Raw genomic sequence first — 17,878 nt, forward strand, 5'->3', positions numbered from 1 at the left:
CACCCTTATCAACCCCGTCTAAGCACAATAGCCAGCCCTCGGTCCCTCAGATGTGGACAAGTAAAAGACCATTTCCTCCTAGCCATGAGAAAGCTAAGAGGTTGAATTTCACCATCTGCAAGCTCTTGGCTACAGAAATGCTGCCTTTCTGCCTGGTGGACACAGAGGATTTTCGAGACCTTATGTCCGTCGCAGTACCCCAGTACCAGATGCCCAGTCGGCACTACTTCTCAAAGAAAGGTGTGCCTGCGCTCCACCAGCATGTTGCACACAACATCACCGCTTCTTTGAGAAACTCTGTGTGTGACAGGGTGCATTTCACCACAGACACTTGGACGAGTAGGCATGGACAGGGGCGTTACATGTCGCTGACTGGGCACTGGGTAACTATGGTGACAGCAGGACAAGGGGCTGCTGTCCAAGTCTTGCCGTCCCCACGAGTTGTGCGTCAATCCTCTTTATGTCAAAGTTCCTCCACTGCTTCTGCCTCCTCAACCTCCTCTCGGTCTTCCACCTGCACCCAAAGCCTGTCTGGTCATGCCACAAGCTTTCTAAATGCGCAGAAGGGATCCTGCACACCTCCTTACTATGCTGGCAGTAGGGCTCAACGTCATCAGGCGGTTTTTACTTTGAAATGTCTGGGAAATGTGAGTCACACAGCTGAGGAGTTGTGGTCAGCTCTGGAGAACCAATTTCATGAATGGCTGTCTCCACTGGACCTGAAACCAGGGAAGGCCGTGTGCGACAATGCTGCAAACCTGGGTGCGGCCCTTCGCCGGGGCAATGTCACACACGTGCCTTGTATGGCTCACGTGTTGAACCTGGTTGTCCAGCAATTTTTAGCCCACTATCCCAGACTAGATGGCCTTCTGCAGAGTGCACGGTCGCTGTGTGCTCACTTCCGCCGTTCGCATCCCGCAGCTCAGCGACTTACATCTCTACAGAAGTCGTTGGGCCTGCCACTTCACCGGCTAAAATGCGATGTGCCTACCCGGTGGAATTCAACTCTGCACATGTTGCAGCGACTGTGGCAGCACCGACAAGCCCTGGTGCAATACATTCTGACGTATAGCCTGGGCCAACGAGATCCAGAGGTGGGGCAAATCACGCTGGAGGAGTGGTCTCAGATCAGGGACCTATGCACCCTTCTGCACAGTTTTGAAATGGCGACGAAGATGTTTAGTGCTTATGATGCCATTATCAGCATGACTATTCCGCTGATTTACATGCTGGAGCACATGTTAAACAGAATTCGGAGTCAGGTGGTGGCACAAGAGGAGGTGGAGGAAGTAGAGGAGGAGGAGTTGTATGCGGAAGGGCTAACATCTGCAAGGTCCAGACGGTCGGCAGCACCAAGGCGGCAGGCATGTGAGGGTGGGGGAGATGGTTTTACCAGGGCGCATTGTAGCAGCCAAACTAGTGAGGAAGGTGCAGGAGCCCAGGAAGAAGTGGAGGACGAACTGATGGAAGACTCATCAGATGAGGGAGACCTTGATCACATTTCTGTTGTGCGAGGTTGGGGGGAGAGGACAGAGGAAGGAAGCATGATTGTTACATCGCCACCAACACAACAGGGACTTGGTGCTCCTGGATGCGCAACACACATGAGTGCCTTCTTGCTGCACTACCTGCAACATGACCCTCGAATTGTGAGAATTAGAAATAATCCTGACTACTGGGTTGCCACACTGTTAGATCCCCGGTACAAAAGTAAATTTGCCGAAATTATTCCTGCCATAGAAAGGGATGCACGCATGCAGGAGTATCAGCAGAGACTGTTGCAGAATCTTACATGTGCTTTTCCACAAAACACCAGTGGTGCACGTAGTGAATCTCACAGTTCCAACTTGCCAACCGTGGGACCGTCAAGTGTTCAGCACTCAAACCATAACAGAACCACAGTATCTGCTGGTAACATCAATTTTGCGGAATCATTTCACCACTTTTTTAGCCCATCCTTTGCAAGGCCACAGGAGACAAGAAGTCTGACACATAGTCAACGCCTAGAGACGATGGTACAGGAGTATCTCCAAGTAAACATTGAAGCCACGACTGTGTCACTGGACCCTTGCTCTTTTTGGGCTTCCAATCTGGATAAATGGCCGGAGCTAGCCACTTACGCCTTGGAGATCTTGTCATGCCCCGCAGCCAGCGTTCTGTCTGAACGTGTGTTCAGCGCTGCTGGTGGTGTGCTGACAGATAAGCGCACGCGGCTCTCCACTGATAATGTAGACAGACTCACGTTCATAAAGATGAGCAAATCATGGATCCGAAATGACTTTTCTACCCCTGTGTCATCCTGGGGAGAGTAAAAGCTTGATGATTGGTTAAAATCACCCTACCAACCGTTTTAAGCTTTCAAATTACTAATCATGTTTATCTGTATCTTGACTGGAAAATAATTTGGGCTTTGTAGCAGTGTGCAGCCTTTGCAAGGCCACAGGAGACAAGAAGTCTGACACATAGTCAACGCCTAGAGACGATGGTACAGGAGTATCTCCAAGTAAACATTGAAGCCACGACTGTGTCACTGCACCCTTGCTCTTTTTGGGCTTCCAATCTGGATAAATGGCCGGAGCTAGCCACTTACGCCTTGGAGATCTTGTCATGCCCCGCAGCCAGCGTTCTGTCTGAACGTGTGTTCAGCGCTGCTGGTGGTGTGCTGACAGATAAGCGCACGCGGCTCTCCACTGATAATGTAGACAGACTCACGTTCATAAAGATGAACAAATCATGGATCAGAAATGACTTTTCTACCCCTGTGTCATCCTGGGGAGAGTAAAAGCTTGATGATTGGTTAAAATCACCCTACCAACCGTTTTAAGCTTTCAAATTACTAATCATGTTTATCTGTATCTTGACTGGAAAATAATTTGGGCTTTGTAGCAGTGTGCAGCACTGATCCTATTAGGCCATCTATAATAAGCTCCACCAGATTTAAAATTAAAAATAATTTTTAGCTGCATCTAGCCCGGAAAATAATTTTGGGGCTCCGAGATGCGCAAGACACATAAGTGCCTTCTTGCTGCACTACCTGAAGCATGACCCTCATATTGTCAGAATTCGAAGTAATCATGACTACTGGGTTGCCACACTCTTAGATCCCCCAAACTTTTCGATCAACCTTTTCATTTTAATAAAGACCAAAAAAATGGTCATTTTTGAAATTATAAGCATTAGCAGGTTGTTAGAAACTGAAATCAAACAGTTTTCAACTCAAAACTTTATTCTAGGTGATGTTACATTTTCACATAGGACCCCTTGTTCGAAAGGAGCTTCTGAACTCTCTCGTCCATTGAATTTGTCAGGTTTTGGATGGTTTCTGCTTCAATTGTTTTGCATGAGGACAGAATACCCTCCCAGAGCTGTTGCTTAGATGTGAACTGCCTCCCGCCATCATAGACACTCCTTTTAATGATGCTCCAAAGGTTCTGAATGGGGTAGAGGTCAGGGGAGCATGGGGGTCACACCATAAGTTTGTCCCCTTTTATGCCCATATCAGCCAGAGATGCAGATGTTTTATGTGCAGCATGAGATGGTGCATTATCATGCAGAAAAATGATCTTGCTGTGAAATACACGGTTCTTCTTCTTGAACCATGGCAGGAAGTGCTGTTTGAGAAAATCCACATACATTATGGAGTTCATCTTTAGCGCCTTCAGGGATCCTAAAGGGGCCGACAATCTCTCTCCCCATGATTCCAGCCCAAAACATTACTCCACCTCCTCCTTGTTGGCGCTGTAGCCGTGTTTGCGTGGGGTGTCCATCAACCAGCCATCCTCCACTCCATCCATCTGGACCATCGAGCGCTGCACGGCACTCATCCGTGAACAAAACAGTTTTGAAATCAGTCTTCATGTAATGTTTGGCCCACTGGAGCCGTTTCTGCTTGTGTGAAGTGGATAGAGGAGGTCGACAGGATGGCGTATGCACAGCTGCAAACCTCTGAAGGACCCTGCATCTTGTTGTTCGGGGGACGTTGGAGGCACAAGCAGCTTCAAAAACTTGTCTTCTGCTATGACAAGGCTTTTTTGCCGCTGCTCTTTCAACCTGACGTAATTGCCTGTAGGAAAGAGTCCTCAATTTGCCCTTATCAGCACGCACACGTGTGTACGGTGAATCAGCTACATACTTCTTGATTGCCAAGACACTTCATCCTGATCATCGCACAATGTTGATTGTAGTCATGCCTTGACCTAAACACTCCACAATTTGTTGCTTCTCAGCAGCCGACACATCCTTTTTCTTTCCCATTTTGGCAGAAAATGTAGGCTGCTTAATAATGTGAGAGAGCCTTCTTAAGTAGTCTTGCCTTTCATTGGACACACCTGCCAAACTAATTAGCACAGGTGTCTGCAATTGCTTACAGTGATATAAAGAGCGCTGACACACATCACCATCAATGAGTTTAACTGACAAACAAACAAATTCTTCCCTTATCACTCCTAAACACTTTTTGCATAATAATTTGGAACGCAGTGTACATGTGCTTTTCCACAAAACACCAGTGGTTCACGTAGTGAATCTTACAGTTCTAACTTGCCAACCGTGGTCTGTATGGAATTGTTCAATAAAGGGCCCAAAATTAAGATAACATAGATGGGAGAGGTCTCTATGAATAGGAATTCCTAAGTATTTGATACCCTGTGAGGGCCAGGCAAAGGGAAAGTTGGACTGGATGGAATCCTATATGGATTTGGGGAGGGAGACATCGAGGGCCTCAGACTTCGCTGCATTGATTTTAAAATTTTACCATGTAACAAAGTGATCTATTTCAGCCATAACAGCAGGGATGGATATATGTGATTGAGTGATATATACTTGGACATCATCAGCAAATAGAGAGCACTTGTACTCGGTGCCTCCCACCTCAATCCACCTAATATTGGGGTTATGGCGAATTGATGAGAGCAGGTGCTCCATCACTAGGATGTATAAGAGAGGGGACAGAGGACATCCCTGCCTTGTCCCATTGGTGATTGTGAAAGGTGATGAAAATGTTCTGACGCACCCCCTGGGCCTTGGGACACCCGGAGCCGGACCCTTTTTGGTGGATGCTGGTGGTTGTAGTCTTCGTGGCGGCGACCCGGTTCCGTGGCTCAGGGCGGTCAAACCAGTGGCGGAACTATTTATGTGGTTTTGATGTTTAAATGTCCGACTACGCCACCCGTGGATTGCGGTCAGAGTGAACCGCCGCTACAGGGCAGACCGCTGAGGCTGGTGTTGTGGGTGCAGCAGAGCGTAGCATAACTCCCCACGGGAGGAGTATAGCCTCAGGGCAGTGTATGCGGAGGATGGGGGTGATGGTGCAGGGCAGCAGCAGTAACGACACGGAGTCAGTGATGCAGGCCAGGGCCTTTACTCACAGTTCTTATTATCCAGACCACGTCTGCAGGTAACGGCTGCCCACGTCGTACTGTGCTCACCAGGTGAGGGGCTCAGACAACTCCCAGATAACTTTGGAGCACTTCACAGGACCCCCTTTGTGTGTCCTTTGTCTGGCCTTTCTTACCAACACTTCTGTCCGGCTGCCTCGGGCCTCCTCTTGGTAAACTTGGCGCCAGTTTCCCTGACCCTATGTGGTGCCTTCCTAGCGGGTGTAGCGAGGGGCTGCGCCACATAAAATGTCAGAGCCTCCGGTTTCTAGCTGAGGGTCGTTTCCTGCCTCCACTAGTTCGGGGACCGGTCTCCCCCTTTGGCCTGACCCCTCCACGCAGGTGGATTCGGGCGTGCGGTGGCGACTCGCCCGTCCGCACCCCTGGGATCCCTTCATTCCTCGTTCCTGGAGCCTTCTCCGCTCCTCTTCCTTCCTTCTCCCTCTTCCAGGCCTGGGCCTCTGTTACTAGGCCCGCCTCCGGAGCAGAGCTCATGCAGAGCCCCTGCTCCCTGCCACTTCTGCTCAGACTTCTCTGCACTGAACTAAGATGGTGCCCACCTTTTATACTCCCTTCTCAATGCACCCAGGAACTGCTTCCTCCCTGCTCCTGCACTACAGGGTTCCCCTTCCTCAGTGTTCCCTCCCCCCACTCCAGCCAGGGACAGGGACTGTCGTGCCCATCTCAGGGGCATATTGGTCGCCCTGCCCCACGGCAATGTGGTGTAATGCATGCAGGTGTCGGGTCCTGATCCACACTCCATCCTTACCTGAGAGTGAGATATCACACCTCTGGGTGAGGTGCAATACGTCTGTAGCAACCGAGCCCTCAGGGTGCTACAGTTCCATTTATCTTCAGCCTAGGCGACGTATTGTGATACAGGGCCGTGATTTTGCCTATAAAAGGTTCCCCTAGACCCCTACCCCAAGCTTTTTAAGAGAATCATATATGGCGTGCCAGGAGACTCTATGGAATGCTTTCTCAGCATCCAACGAGAGTATCTAATTACAAATTTTTAACTGCATCTAGCCCAGGAAATACTTTGTGCCTAGTAGCAGTGTCTGCTATTCAGCGGATTATCCCGGCTGTTAAGCAAGCTACACCACCTGTAGTTTAGACACTTAATTTTTTCAAAGGAAATGCTTCGGGACCATGGGATACTTAGTGAAGAGCATCAGGAGGCACCCCAAGGCATAGGGGCTGGGACTGGCAGTAGGATGCCTTGCGGTGGACAGCCGAGCTCGATCCTTATAAAAGCTTTTTAACTGCAGCAGCTTTAGTGGACGCTACTGGAGCTGGAATTACGCGGCTGCTGGCATGAGACTTGCCCTCCAATAGATCCTTGTAAATGGATTTAAAGTGTATTCATTCAAATTAGAGAGACAATTTAAATTAAAAAGCTTAGAGCTGCCTCCACCACAGGGGGGCTCGCTCGACCCACCAGCGGACAGGCACCAGTATTGGGAGAGGGGGGCTGGCCGTCAGGGTTCACCGCGGCTCTGGCACAAACCCGGCGACACGGAGGTGGCACGGGCAGGAGCGGACTGGCCGTGTCGGCTTCTCACTTTTTGGATTTTAGAAGGGCATGACATGCCTATATCTGTGTCTCCCCCTCCTTTTACTCCTCCACCTCTTTTATTTTCGCATGACTATATGTACTTGTCACTTTTCCATGTGTTAGTTATGTCTTCTGAGCAGTTTGTCAGCTTTTGGACACCTTTGAAGGTGTTTTCTATGTGTTTCTATGTGTTTTTGTTTGCCTGCCATTGGTTTTAACGGTGTTCGAAGGTGTTCGACGAACAGTTCGACGAACAGTTCGGCGAACACACGGGTGTTCGACGAACCGAACTCGAACACTACGGGGGTGGCTCAACACTATTTAATATCAGTATTTTTCTCTATATTTTTCATCTGTATTTGTAAGTCAAATCCAGGAGTGCAGCCAAAGAGAATAAGTATCAGGCTACATTCACACATCCGTGTGACACATCCTAGTGCTGTTTTTTTTCTCGGACAGCACCATTCACTCATGAGCCATACACACATCAATTTTAACAAGGGATCCAAGTCATAGAATCATAGAATCATAGAATGGTAGAGTTGGAAGGGACCTCCTGGGTCATCTGGTCCAACCCCCTGCTCAAAGCAGGATTCACTAAATCATCTCAGACAGATGTCTGTCCAGCCTCTGTTTGAAGACGTCCATTGAAGGGGAACTCACCACCTCTCGTGGCAGCCTGTTCCACTCATTAATCACCCTAACTGTCAAAAAGTTTTTTCTAATATCTAATCTGTGTCTCCTCCCATTTAGTTTCATCCCATTGCTTCTAGTCTTTCCTTGTGCAAATGAGAATAAAGATGATCCTTCTACAATGTGACAGCCCTTGACATATTTGTAGACAGCTATTAAGTCTCCTCTCAGTCTTCTTTTTTGCAAGCTAAACATTCCCAAATGCTGCAACCGTTCCTCATAGGACATGGTTTGCAGACCAGTCACCATTCTGGTCGCTCTTCTCTGAACTTGCTCCAGTTTGTCTATGTCTTTTTTAAAATGTGGTGCCCAAAACTGTACACAGTATTCCAGATGAGGTCTGACCAAAGAGGAGTAAAGACCGATAATGACTTCACATGATCTAGATTGTATGCTTCTGTTAATACATCCCAGAATTGTATTTGCCTTTTTTGCTGCTGCATCACACTGTTGACTCATGTTCAGTCTATGATCTATTAGTATACCTAAGTCTTTTTCACATGTACTGTTGCTTAGCTCTATTCCTCCCATTCTGTATATGCTTTTTTCATTTTTATTGCCCAGATGTAGTACTTTGCATTTTTCCCTGTTAAAAACCATTCTGTTGGTTGCTGCCCACTGCTCCAGTTTATTTAGGTCTTTTTGAATCCTCTCTCTCTCTTCTCTAGTATTAGCTATCCCTCCTAGCTTTGTGTCATCAGCAAATTTAATCAGTTTACCCTCAATTCCTTCATCTAAATCATTGATAAAGATGTTGAACAATACAGGTCCCAGGACGGAGCCCTGTGGTACCCCACTTGAGACATTCATCCAGCTGGATGTGAAGCCATTTACAACCACCCTTTGAGTCCGATCACTAAGCCAGTTATGAATCCACCTAACAGTTGCCTGGTCCATTGCATACTTGGTCATTTTTTCAATAAGGATGGTGTGAGATACTTTGTCAAATGCTTTGCTGAAGTCAAGATATACTATATCTACAGCATTTCCCTGACCCAGTCAGTGATTCTGTCATAGAAGGAAATTAAGTTAGTTTGACATGACTTGTTAGTTACAAACCCATGCTGACTCTGGTTAATCACGTCATTCTTATCCATGTACTTACATACATGTTGTTTAATAATTTGTTCAAAGATCTTTCCTGGTATAGAAGTCAGACTCACCGGCCTATAGTTCCCTGGGTCCACCTTCTTCCCCTTTTTGAAGATAGGAACAACATTTGCTCTTCTCCAGTCTTCTGGGACTTCTCCTGTTCTCCAAGAATTTTCAAAGATTATGGAGAGTGGTTCTAAAATTTCTTCTATGATCTCCTTCAGTACTCTGGGGTGTAATTCATCTGGACCTGGAGACTTGAACTCATTTATGTTAGCTAAATATTCCCTCACAATCTTTCTGTTTACAGATAACTTGGATTCCTCTATTCCTTTAAAAGGACAGTGAAGATCAGTTGATGTTACATTTTCTTTCTGAGAGAAAACAGATGCAAAATAGGAATTAAAAAGTTCGGCCTTCTCAACATCCTCTCTTACCATTTCTCCATTTTCATCCTGTAAAAATCCTATAGCATCTTTGACTTTTCTTTTACTTTTGACATACCCCCAAAATCCTTTTTTATTGATTTTGACATCTCTTGCAAGCCTTAACTCATTGTCAGCTTTAGCTAACCTGACACGTGCCCTGCAGGATCTGCAGACTGCATTATAATCTTCTTTAGATATGCCTCCCTCTTTCCATTTAATAAACATTTCTTTCTTTCTTTTTAGCATGTGTTTAAGTTCTATGTTCATCCATCCTGGTTTCCTTAAATGCTTCCCATTCTTCCTACTTTTCGGGATTGTTAACGATTGTGCTTTGAGAATCTCATTTTTAAAAATTTCCCATCCTTCCTGGACATTTTTGTCCTTAAGGACATCCAGCCATTGGATCCCTCCTATTCTCTTTCTGAGTCTCTTAAAATCTGCCTTTCTAAAATCTAACCTTGAAGTTTGAGTCTTCACATGTCTTCCTCCTCTAGTTATCCAAAATTCTATAATAGCATGATCGCTGCCTCCTAGCGTCCCAGCCACCTTTACCTCCTCAACCATTTCCTCCCTGTTTATAAGGATTAGATCCAAAGTAGAAGATCCCCTTGTTTTCTCCCCTACCTTTTGGAAGATAAAGTTGTCAGCAAGAGAGGATAAGAATTTGCTTGACCTGTTAGTTTTACTTGAGAGAGATTCCCAACAAATGTCTGGATAGTTGAAATCTCCCATGACCACTACGTCATATTTTTTGGAGAACTTGGTCATTTGATACATAAAGAGTTCATCCATATCTTCAGCTTGCCCAGGTGGCCTGTAGTAAATGCCTACAATGGTGTCCTTTCCGTTGTTCTCTCCTTGTATTCTTACCCAAACAGTTTCCACAGAACTCCCAGTCTCTGAAGCTTCAATCTCTGTGCAGATATACGCTTTTCTAACATACAATGCGACACCTCCTCCTCGTTTATCAAGTCTGTTTCTTGCAAATAAGTTGTATCCTTTTAGCCTTTTATTCCAATCATGTGTATCGTCCCACCAAGTTTCAGTGATTCCAATGACATCATATTCCTTTTCCTGCGTTAGTAGTTCCAATTCTCCTTGTTTGTTGCCCATGCTTTGTGCATTTGTATAAAAACATTTTAGTTTGTGATTGGTTTCTCTTCCTCCCATATTTTTATTATTTAAATTGTTTTGTCTTTGTTCTTCCTTTCCACTTCCAGTAGCAGAGATCTCAATAGTATTTGTCAGCTGTATGGCTTTTTCTGGCCTTTTGCTTCCCTTCCCACATTGTTCTAGTTTAAAGCTCTCCTGATGAGTATAGCAAGGCGACTTCCAAATACATGTTTTCCAGTCTTCGTAAGGTGCACCCCATCTCTAGCAAGTAGTCCATCGTATAGGTAATTCATTCCGTGATCCAGAAATCCAAATCCTTGTTGACGGCACCATCGACGTAGCCAGTTGTTCACCTGTAGAATCTTATTCCACCTCATTGTTCCATGGCCATCCACTGGGATGATGGATGAGAAGACCACCTGCACTCCCAATTCTTTCACTTTCTTGCCTAAGTCTTCAAAGTCACTGCAGATGGTTTCCAGGTCCTTTCTTGCGGTGTCATTTGTCCCCACATGTATTAGCAGGAATGGGTAGTGATCTGTAGGTCTGAAGAGTCTTGATATCCTGTCAGACACAACTTTAATTTTTGCTCCTGGAAGACAGCACATTTCTCTTGAGGTTATGTCTGGTCTGCAGATAGCGGGCTCTGTTCCTCTTAACAGGGAATCCCCCATGACCACCACTCTCCGATTTTTCTTCACAACATTCTGTCTCCAGTCCATGAGACTCAGAGCATGTCCTATTTTCATCCATTTTGCGATTAGACTCAGCCATTAAAGTCTATGGGGATTCGTATAAATCAGATGACACACTAAAGACATAGAGTATAGACCAAAAGTTTGGACACACCTTCTCATTTAAAGATTTTTCTGTAATTTCATGATTATGAAAATTGTACATTCACACTGAAGGCATCAAAACTATGAATTAACACATGTGGAATTATATACTTAACAAAAAAAGTGTGAAACAACTGAAAATATGTCTTATATTCTAGGTTCTTGAACTTTTTTTTACATGGGTACCTTCTGCTACCCATCCGGGTTCCAGTACCGTCAGCTGGTTCTCGGCAGTGCCTTTGGATTAGGTGCCTCCTTCTCGGTATCCAAGTTCCAACAACGTCTGCTGGTCCTTGGTAGTGCTTTCTGGCACAGGTGCCTCCTGCTTAGTAACCGAGTTCCAGTACTGTCAGCTGGTCTTCGGCAGTTCCATTGGCTCTTGTACCTTCTGCTACCCATCCGGGTTCCAGTACCGTCAGCTGGTTCTCGGTAGTTCCTCAGCTTTCTTGTACCTTCTGCTACATTTCCAAGTTCAAGCTTTTTGAAATGGTTCTTGGTAATCACTCTGGATCTCCCTGACGAGGACCCTGAAGACGAGGACCCTGAAGACCAACCCTAAGAAGACGAGGACCCCGAAGACAACGACCCTGAAGACGAGGACCCTGAAGACCACCCCAAAGAAGACGAGGACCCTGAAGACCACCCCGAAGAAGACGAGGACCCTGAAGACCACCCCGAAGAAGACGAGGACCCTGAAGACCACCCCGAAGAAGACGAGGACCCCGAAGACGAGGACCCAGAAGACCAACCCGAAGAAGACGAGGACCCCGAAGACGACGACCCTGAAGACCACCCCGAAGAAGACCAAGAAGATGACCCTGAAGAAGTTGACCAAGAGGACAAAGAAGAGAAGACAAGCACCAAGATACAGAAGAACAAGAGACAGAAAACCAAGAAGCAGAAATACAAGAAGCTGCAGAACAAAAAGCGGAAGAACATTAAGCATAAGACTAAAAATCAGAGCAAAAGATAATATCTAAATTATAAGCAGAAGATGACTAAGCAGTGTATGGGGGTGAGACCGTTCCTCCTCGTGGTGCCCCTGGAAAAGACCTGCTGCTGCAGGCCAAACTGAACGCGGACAAATCCTGTTGTAAATCTTTTGTGACGGGCAGAACGAAAGGTGTAATGTCCAACCTTTTATAGATAACAACTACAGGAATGCCTGTCACAAATAAGAATATGATGAAGAAGAAGAATATGAAGAAGATGAAGAAGTAGAATATGAAGAATGTAAAAAAAAAGAATAATACGAAGAAGGTGAAGAAGAAGAAGATGAAGAAGGTGAAGAAGAAGAGGATGAAAAAGATGCTGAGGATGATGAAGGAGAAAGTGTGGCAGAAGTAAAAAAGAAGGTGAAGAGCATGGAAGTAGTGAAACATAAATATCTGACAAAATATAAAAATACTTAACATAGTCAATATTTCCGTAACTCAGAACGTCTTAAAAAAAATATTAATTCCTGCTATTCCATTTGATTGGGCTAAACCTCTATGCCTTTATTGTCTCCCCCACCTCCCCCAATACATTCTACATTATTCTTAGTTGTTTTCCTTCATGTAGAATTAACCTACAAGGAAAGAAAGGGTTTATTTTCATTCCGATATTTCTGTCCCATTGACTTGCATTGGTTTCCGGTATCGGAATCGGCGATATCCGATACTTTTTCGGTATCGGTCCGATCCAATCCGATCCGATATTTCCCGATATCGGAAGGTATCGCTCAACACTACTCGCCATCCATCAAGCATTGGGATGGATCAATCATGCTTTTGGGTTGTCTTGCAGCCAATGGCATGAGCAAAATTTCTCGAGTAGATTCAATGAAATTTCAACAAAGTCTTGATGCAAACATAACACCATCTGTAAAAAAGCTGAAGTTGAAAAGAGGATGGCTTCTTCAAATGGATAATGATCCTAAACAAACGTCAAAATCCACAATAGAGTACCTCAAAAGGCACAAGCTGAAGGTTTAACACTAGCCCCACAGTCCCCTAATCTGAACATCATTGAAAATCTATGGCTAGACCTCAAAATAGCAGTGCATGCAAGATGACAAAGGAATCTCACAGAACTGGAAGAATTTTCCTAGGAAGAATGGATGAAAATCTCTCAAACAGGAATTTAAACACTCTTGGCTGGCTACAAAAAGTGTTTACAAGCTGTGATACGTTTAAAAGGTACTAACCATCAACACAAGTGTCCAAAATAATGCAATACTCCTCAAAGAATCATATAGAACAACACCATGTTGAACCCCAAGAAAATTAGTTCAGCAATAAAAAAGAGAACATATCAATATAAAAATCATAAATTTTATTAGTATGTATTAAAAAATCACAAACAACAATAATGCCAGGGAACTGATAAAACCGTCAACAGGTCAGACACATAAGGAATACTATCACTAGAATATCATGTTCCTGTAGTGAATAAGAGCAAAATGATGGTAGAAACCATACAATCAGTATCTATATTGCATTCACCTTACATAGGTGGAAATACACCTCAAAGAGAACTAATAAAGAATAAGTATCAAGAATTAATGTACATCAGCCACATGCCAATACATACCTCTTGTAAAGGAGGTAGACAAGTAACACAATCTCTTTAAATTTCGGGTTAGTTTATTAAGAGTCATAAACTAACCTGGAGTCCATAAAAAAAACACAGCCCATTCGGCATAAAGGCAAAATAAAAAATACAAAGTTGCACGCAGTCCGTATATCGGCCGGCGTCCGGCCACTCAGGGTTAGTCATTCACAGTTCAGCACAGCACATGCGGGCTTCTCTCTGGAGCAGGTTTTTCCAGACATTGAACACCACCTGAGTGTAAAGGCTGGCTATTTAAAGCCCAGACCACTCACTGGATTGGAGATATGGTGGATGGCGATCCGCCCTGCACTTGACCATCCACTAAAAACATGGCCCTTGCAAACCTAGGCCGCTAACCCTCTCTGCACCTAATTGTGCAGGAGAAACTTTCATGTTTCATATCACTGAGGCTAACAGCCTCACTGAAACATGTCTCCCTTCCGACACACTACCAGTGACTTTGTCACAGCCTTTTAGAGATCATTTTATCTTCAACTTGCTTAACTGTTCACAATAACAACAGTTTTGAATTTGGGATGTGTTGGCACTATAGAAATAAAAATGATTGTTATTATTAGAACCCTCCTGTTTGTTTTTTCCATCTTGTGTTTTGCGGTCACGTGACCATCTGCCTTTATATTCCAGCTCCGCCCTTTTGGCTGTGCTGGACTTCAGTGTTGTTTGACTGTTTTGCTAGCCAGGTGCTTCGGAGCCTTTCTCTGTCAGTTCGCTTGGTCCTTCTGGGACCTCTAGTACCTTTTTGTCAGTTTATCCTTTTGTGTTCTACAACAACTTCTTTGTTTAGGAGGTGTCCCATTTTTGTTCCAGTCCTTAGTTCTTTTAGGGACCCCTCCCCTTATGCTATAGGTCTTCGTTCAGACTGGCCGACGACTAAGGCAGGTCTGTTCGCAAGGAACAGGCAGCCCGGTACATCATAGGGATTCAGCTTAGTCTTACTGTAAGGACAGATTTCCTCTTTCTTTCCTTAGTACATGTTGCAGATCATAACAGTAAGTCCAGGAAAGAAATTCGGGGGTCAGTATGGTAGCTGTCCAGGATTTGGATCAACGCTTGCAGGGATTGTCTCTGGAGGTGGCCGAGCTCCAGCAACACGTGAGTAGCTGTTCTGGAGCACATTTTGTGGAACCCAAGGTAGGACTGCCTGATGTTTTTTATGGTAAAAAGCAAGATTTTTTTCCTTTAAAAATGCTTGTTTGTTATTTTTTCGTTTGCGACCAAGGTCCTCTGGGAATGAATCACAGCTCATTGGTTTTATTATGTCACTTTTGCGCAATGAACCACAGGGGCATTTTCTCTCCAACCTAATGATTCATGCTTAAGGTCAGTAGAAGATTTTTTTTCTGCTATGGGGCTATTATATGATGATCCTGATCGAACCTCATCTGCTGAGGCAGAACTCAGGCGTTTGATTCAGGGGTCAGATGATGTTGAAAACTATTGCTCACACTATAGAAGATGGGCTTCTGAAGTTAAATGGAATGATCCTGCTCTGACATGTCTATTTCTTGCTGGTCTAAGTGAGAGGGTTAAGGATTTGCTAATTGAATTCCCCGCACCTGAGACTCTGCAGGGTGCCATGCAGTTAGCTGTTCGTGTGGATAGGAGGCTGAGGTCCAGGCAGGATGAGGTAAAGACTCCTGTAATGCCAGGTCCTAATCCCCAGAAAATCTGCTCAGTCGGCGGAGAACCGATGGAGGTTGGGGCGATGTCACTCCGCTTTCAGGAAAGAGACTGCAGGTTCGCCGAGGGATTGTGTCTTTATTGTGGTAAAGCTGACCATTTGATTAAGCACTGTGAGCTTCGTTTAAGTAAAGAAAAAAAAAAAGTCAGGTACGCCTGTATTGGTTGTTTACGCTCTGCAGGAGTATTTCTTTCAGGGAGTACTACTTTTCAGGAAAATTTGATTGAATTTCAGATATTTGTGGATTGTGGTTCAACACTTAATGTGATTGATAAAGGATTTTTGGAAAAACTTAAATTGAAATCCAAACCTTTGTCATCATCTATTTCTGTGATTGCTATTGATAACACTCCCTTGAAATGTATTACTCACAAGGTTGCTGCATTTCCTCTCACTATCAATGGACTTCACCAAGAAATTTTGGACTTGGTTGTATTGGATAATTTACCCTCTCCGGTCGTTCTAGGATTGCCTTGGTTAAAACTGCACAATCCTTTACTGGACTGGTCTACTAATATGATTAAGTGTTGGAGTCCGAAGTGCTATGATAAATGTTGTAATGGTCGCATTGCGACTGTGGAAAAAGGGGAATTACTGGTACCTTTTCAGGATTTTTGGAGGTTTTTTTCGGAGGAGGAGTCGCAAATTTTACCTCCTCATAGGGATTATGATTGCTCCTTTGAGTTTGTTCTGGAAGCTACTCTTCCCAAGAGTCGCTTGTTTAATCTGACTATCCCAGAAAGAAATGCCTTGGAGGAGTACATACAGACTAGCCTGGCTGCTGGTCACATTAGACCTTCTAAGTCGCCTGTGGCAGTTGGATTTTTCTTTGTTAAAAAAAAGGACGGGGGTTTACGTCCATGTCTGGATTTTCGTGAAATTAATAAGATTACCGTACGCAATTCCTACCCATTGCCATTAATTGATGATTTGTTTAACCAGTTAGTGGGGGCCAAGTGGTTCTCTAAAATTGATCTCCAGGGGGCATACAATTTGTTACGAGTGAAGGAGGGTGATGAATGGAAAACTGCTTTTAACACTCCAGTAGGTCATTTTGAGAATCTGGTGATGCCTTTTGGTCTTACCAATGCACCAGCATTTTTTCAGAACCTTATTAATGACATCCTGAGACTTCTGATTGGTAAGAATGTGGTTGTGTATTTAGATGACATTTTGATTTATTCGCCAGATCTGGAGTCCCATTGGCAGAGTTTACGTGAAGTTTTACAGTTATTGAGTGATAATTCACTCTTTGCTAAGCTGGAGAAATGTGAGTTCGCTGTGCAAAAAATTAGTGTTTTGGGCTACATTGTCTCCAGCGAGGGCTTTGAGATGGACCCGGTGAAGGTTCAGGCGGTGCAGGAATGGCCCAGGCCAATTGGTTTGAAATCTATACAGAGATTTTTGGGTTTTGCCAATTATTACAGGAAATTCATTAAGAATTTTTCTGTAATTGTTAAGCCTCAAACCGATCTCACCAGGAAAGGTGCGAATACGGTCCAGTCGACTACTGAGGTCATTGAAGCGTTTAAATATCTTAAAGAGAGGTTCAGTTCTGCCCCTATCCTTATGCAGCCTGATGAGACCAAGCCTTTTTTATTCGAGGTCGATGATTCATCGGTGGGGGTCGGAGCAGTTTTGTCTCAGGAGAACAGGGATGGAGTACATCCTTGTGCCTTCTTTTCGAAAAAAAATTCGGAAACCAAACTGAATTATGATGTTGGAAATCGGGAGATGCTGGCTATTAAACTCGCGTTTGAACATTGGCGTCATTTTTTGGAAAGCGCTAGATTTCCTATTCAGGTTTTCACATATCATAAGAATTTGATCTATCTGGATGCTGCCAAGCGCTTGGCTGCCCTTCAAGCTAGGTGGGCACTTTTTTTTTCCCGGTTTCATTTTTCTGTTACCTATATCCCTGGTACTAAAAATGTTAAAGCCGATGCTTTATCTCGCAGCTTCTCTCCTGAGGTCGGTGCCGAGGAGGAGGAGAGCATTTTACAGAAAGGAGTTGTGGTGGCGCCATTGGACTCCGTTTTGGAGAATGAGATTCTGAAAGCTCAAGATGATGCTCCGTCTAACACTCCCCATGGGAGGTTGTTGGTGCCTAGAACCTTTAGGAGAGATTTGTTTGTGGAGTGTCATGAGTCTCGGTTGGCAGGTCATCCAGGAATTTCTGAGACTTATCAGTTGCAGTTTTTGGTGGCCTGAATGGCAGAAAGAAATCATCAAGTGGGTGCGTCAATGTACTGTGTATGGTAGGTCAAAGGCTTCACATACTCCTGCTGCGGGGTTTCTTTGCCCTCTGGAGGTTTCTAGTGTGCCTTGGACGCATTTCACATTGGATTTTAGTACTGATCTGCCTGTGTCTGAGGGTTTTACTGTCATCTGGGTGGTCGTGGACCGTTTTAGTAAGATGTGTCATTTGGTTCCATTCATTAAGTTGCCCTGCGCCAAGACACTCACTAAGGCGTTTGTTAAGG

The sequence above is a fragment of the Phyllobates terribilis genome, unplaced genomic scaffold (assembly GCF_046119375.1).
Source record: "Phyllobates terribilis strain yellow unplaced genomic scaffold, ASM4611937v1 Scaffold_4__5_contigs__length_816908805, whole genome shotgun sequence".
Lineage (NCBI taxonomy): Eukaryota > Metazoa > Chordata > Amphibia > Anura > Dendrobatidae > Phyllobates > Phyllobates terribilis.